Below are 5,000 nucleotides of genomic sequence, written 5' to 3' on the forward strand. Positions count from 1 at the left end.
CCCCTCATGTTGTCAGAGTTAATGCCCCCCCCAGGAGAGAAGTTAGCGTTATGCAGAGCACCAGAGCAGCTAACGTGCTAACAGGCTAGCTGCAGCCAATCAGAATACACCAACGTGTGCACTTTATAACCCCCGCTTTACCCCCCCCTGCATAACCTGCACGTTTATTATGACGTGAGAAACAGGTTCACCTCAGAGGACTCCAGCAGGGAAACATCAGCCCCACTGCATGCTGGGAGGAATCTGTAAATACCACTCTGACATTACATCACATCACATGTCACTTGTTAGACGCTTTTATCCAAAGCGACTCACACACTCTGTACTGTGGGCGATCCCCTCAGGAGCTCTTTGGGGTGAAGTGTCTCAGGGACACAACGACATGCTGACTGCAGGGGGGTTTGAACCCCCTGATCCCAACACCGAGGCTCTATCCACTGCGCCACAGACCCCCCAACTCTGTAAATACCAAACTGACCCCCCCACTCTGTAAATACCAAACTGACCCCCCCACTCTGTAAATACCAAACTGACCCCCCCACACAGGAAACTGATAATTAATTATAAATATATAAAAGCAGGAGTCCCACAGATTCCAGCCTGCAGCCACCCTAACCCAGAGTACACAAATATAAATATCCCTTATTCAACAGGGTCCGTCTGACGCTGAGATGTTATTATGATGATGATGATGATGATGTTGTTGATGCTGTTGATGATGATGATGATGATGATGTTGTTGATGATGATGATGATGATGATGATGTCACAACACACACTGTAGGGCTGTCGGAAGGAAACAGCAGTAAGTCTGGAGACTGTCTGACTCGTTAGCTCAGAGTTAGCTCTGCGTAAGCTCAGTGTTAGCTAACTCAGCCTCCACATGTCAGCGTGTGTTGAAGCTTGCCGGTGGGCGTGTCTGAAGCTCGATCAACAACCAATCACATGAATCTCCCACCCCGGACACACAAGCACGCGGTTTGATTGGCTAGAGCTTGTACTGGCATATGATTTGATTAGCTGATGCTTCCGTTGAAGCTTCAAAAGTTGAACTTTTCTCAACTTTTGAAGTGAGCAAACGAGGCAAAGCGAAGCGACGGAACCACAATGCAGTTCAGCAAAGCCTGACGTCACCCCATTAAAAGTGAATGGGAAGAAGCGTTGAAGCTTCAACGCACGCCACCGTGTGGACGGACCGTAAGCGTTGGCTCAGAGTTAGCTCAGTGTTAGCTCAGTGTTAGCGCAGCGTTAGCTCAGCATTAGCTCAGTGTTAGCGCAGCGTTGGCTCAGCATTAGCTCAGTGTTAGCTCAGTGTTAGCGCAGCGTTAGTTCAGCATTAGCTCAGTGTTAGCTCAGTGTTAGCACAGCTCTGATAGCTCAGAGTTAGCTCAGTGTTAGCACAGCTCTGATAGCTCAGTGTTAGCTCAGCGTTAGCTCAGCTCTGATAGCTCAGAGTTAGCTCAGCTCTGATAGCTCAGTGTTAGCTCAGCGTTAGCTCAGCTCTGATAGCTCAGAGTTAGCTCAGCTCTGATAGCTCAGAGTTAGCTCAGCTCTGATAGCTCAGAGTTAGCTCAGCTCTGATAGCTCAGTGTTAGCTTAGCGTGAGCTCAGTGCTAGCTCAGTGTTAGCTCAGCTCTGATAGCTCAGCGTTAGCTCAGTGTTAGCTCAGCTCTGTTAGCTCATCGTTAGCTCAGCTTCAGCTCTAATAGCTCAGCGTTAGCTCAGCTTCAGCTCTAATAGCTCAGCGTTAGCTCAGCTCTGATAGCTCAGTGTTAGCTCAGTGTTAGCTCAGCTCTGATAGCTCAGAGTTAGCTCAGTGTTAGCTCAGCTCTGATAGCTCAGTGTTAGCTCAGCGTTAGCTCAGCTCTGATAGCTCAGTGTTAGCTCAGTGTTAGCTCAGCGTTAGCTCAGCTCTGATAGCTCAGTGTTAGCTCAGTGTTAGCTCAGCTCTGATAGCTCAGAGTTAGCTCAGTGTTAGCTCAGCTCTGATAGCTCAGTGTTAGCTCAGCGTTAGCTCAGCTCTGATAGCTCAGTGTTAGCTCAGCGTTAGCTCAGCTCTGATAGCTCAGTGTTAGCTCAGCTCTGATAGCTCAGTGTTAGCTCAGCATTAACTCAGAGTTAGCTCAGCATTAACTCAGCGTTAGCTCAGAGTTAGCTCAGTGTTAGCTCAGCTCTCATAGCTCAGTGTTAGCTCAGCTCTCATAGCTCAGTGTTAGCTCAGCTCTCATAGCTCAGTGTTAGCTCAGCGTTAGCTCAGCTCTGATAGCTCAGTGTTAGCTCAGCTCTGATAGCTCAGTGTTAGCTCAGCTCTGTTAGCTCATCGTTAGCTCAGCTTCAGCTCTGATAGCCCAGCGTTAGCTCAGTGTTAGCTCAGCTCTGATAGCTCAGAGTTAGCTCAGAGTTAGCTCAGCTCTGATAGCTCAGAGTTAGCTCAGCTCTGATAGCTCAGAGTTAGCTCAGAGTTAGCTCAGAGTTAGCTCAGCTCTGATAGCTCAGAGTTAGCTCAGCTCTGTTAGCTCAGAGTTAGCTCAGAGTTAGCTCAGAGTTAGCTCAGCTCTGATAGCTCAGTGTTAGCTCAGAGTTAGCTCAGCTCTGATAGCTCAGTGTTAGCTCAGCTCTCATAGCTCAGTGTTAGCTCAGCTCTGATAGCTCAGTGTTAGCTCAGTGTTAGCTCAGCGTTAGCTCAGCTCTGATAGCTCAGCGTTAGCTCAGCTCTGATAGCTCAGTGTTAGCTCAGCTCTGATAGCTCAGTGTTAGCTCAGTGTTAGCTCAGCTCTGATAGCTCAGTGTTAGCTCAGCGTTAGCTCAGCTCTGATAGCTCAGTGTTAGCTCAGTGTTAGCTCAGCTCTGATAGCTCAGTGTTAGCTCAGTGTTAGCTCAGCTCTGATAGCTCAGTGTTAGCTCAGCTCTGATAGCTCAGCGTTAGCTCAGCTCTGATAGCTCAGTGTTAGCTCAGTGTTAGCTCAGCTCTGATAGCTCAGTGTTAGCTCAGAGTTAGCTCAGCTCTGATAGCTCAGTGTTAGCTCAGAGTTAGCTCAGCTCTGATAGCTCAGAGTTAGCTCAGCTCTGATAGCTCAGTGTTAGCTCAGAGTTAGCTCAGCTCTGATAGCTCAGTGTTAGCTCAGCTCTGATAGCTCAGTGTTAGCTCAGAGTTAGCTCAGCTCTGATAGCTCAGTGTTAGCTCAGCTCTGATAGCTCAGTGTTAGCTCAGTGCTAGCTCAGCGTTAGCTCAGTGTTAGCTCAGCTCTGATAGCTCAGTGTTAGCTCAGTGTTAGCTCAGCTCTGATAGCTCAGTGTTAGCTCAGCTCTGATAGCTCAGTGTTAGCTCAGCTCTGATAGCTCAGTGTTAGCTCAGTGCTAGCTCAGCGTTAGCTCAGTGTTAGCTCAGCTCTGATAGCTCAGTGTTAGCTCAGCTCTGATAGCTCAGTGTTAGCTCAGCTCTGATAGCTCAGTGTTAGCTCAGTGTTAGCTCAGCTCTGATAGCTCAGTGTTAGCTCAGCTCTGATAGCTCAGTGTTAGCTCAGTGCTAGCTCAGCGTTAGCTCAGTGTTAGCTCAGCTCTGATAGCTCAGAGTTAGCTCAGCTCTGATATCTCAGAGTTAGCTCAGCTCTGATAGCTCAGTGTTAGCTCAGCTCTGATAGCTCAGCGTTAGCTCAGTGTTAGCTCAGCTCTGATATCTCAGAGTTAGCTCAGCTCTGATATCTCAGTGTTAGCTCAGCTCTGATAGCTCAGTGTTAGCTCAGTGTTAGCTCAGCGTTAGCTCAGCTCTGACCCAGACGTCCCAGCACTAAAGCCTTCCTCAGTATAAACACAGAGTTAAAGCAACAGGATGTAAACAGAGATGTGATTAAACTGAGAGTCAGTTTGTGCAGAGGGTTAGGAGGGCAGGTTTGAGAGAGTACCTCTACAGACTACATGTGTTCAGAGAGATGTTTCAGGGTCGCACACACACACACACACACACACACACATACACATACACACACACACACACACAGACACACACACACACACACACACACAGACACACACACACACACACAGACAGACACACACACACAGACACACACACACACAGACAGACACACACACACACACACACACAGACACACACACAGACACACACACACACACACACAGACGGATGTATATACAGCGTCTTCTGTTTTTTACTTGTTTAGAGAGTATATGAACTGCAGTGTATGGACCCCATGCTGACTCTGAAGAACTCTAACAGACCGGATCAGCGGCTGGGCTCCATGGACTGACTGCACCCTCTATAACCCTCTGATACCCCCCCTTTACCCTCTATAACCCTCTGATACCCCCCCTTTACCCTCTGATACCCCCCCTTTACCCTCTATAACCCTCTGATACCCCCCCTTCACCCTCTATAACCCTCTGATACCCCCCCTTTACCCTCTATAACCCTCTCATACCCCCCTTTACCCTCTGATACCCCCTTTACCCTCTCATACCCCCCTTTACCCTCTGATACCCCCTTTACCCTCTCATACCCCCCTTTACCCTCTCATACCCCCCTTTAACCTCTATAACCCTCTGATACCCCCCCTTTACCCTCTATAACCCTCTCATACCCCCCTTTACCCTCTGATACCCCCTTTACCCTCTATAACCCTCTCATACCCCCCTTTACCCTCTATAACCCTCTCATACCCCCCTTTACCCTCTGATACCCCCTTTACCCTCTATAACCCTCTCATACCCCCCTTTACCCTCTCATACCCCCCTTTAACCTCTCATACCCTACCTTTACCCTCTGATACCCCCTTTACCCTCTCATACCCTACCTTTACCCTCTGATTCCCTACCTTTACCCTCTGATACCCCCCTTTACCCTCTGATACCCCCTTTACCCTCTCATACCCTACCTTTACCCTCTGATACCCCCCTTTACCCTCTCATACCCCCCTTTACCCTCTCATACCCTACCTTTACCCTCTGATTCTCTGCCTTTACCCTCTGATACCCCCTTTACC

General features: G+C 48.8%; 2 protein-coding genes across 3 annotated transcripts in view; both read left to right on the forward strand.

The window, feature by feature from the left end:
- tmem178a (transmembrane protein 178a) overlaps positions 1 to 1,262 on the forward strand; it is a 10,002-nt gene extending 8,740 nt beyond the window's left edge. For both annotated transcript variants that reach the window (XM_079687945.1, XM_079687946.1), the window contains one exon: positions 1 to 1,262. This exon is cut by the window's left edge and continues 1,039 nt beyond it. The gene's annotated coding sequence lies outside the window, so the exon portion shown is untranslated.
- A 3,672-nt stretch (positions 1,263 to 4,934) lies between these two features.
- The window catches only part of sos1 (son of sevenless homolog 1), a 38,142-nt gene continuing 38,076 nt past the window's right edge, over positions 4,935 to 5,000 (forward strand). The window contains exon 1 of the mRNA XM_079690598.1: positions 4,935 to 5,000. This exon is cut by the window's right edge and continues 1,123 nt beyond it. The gene's annotated coding sequence lies outside the window, so the exon portion shown is untranslated.

This window comes from Notothenia rossii, assembly GCF_949606895.1.
Source record: "Notothenia rossii genome assembly, chromosome: 1".
Lineage (NCBI taxonomy): Eukaryota > Metazoa > Chordata > Actinopteri > Perciformes > Nototheniidae > Notothenia > Notothenia rossii.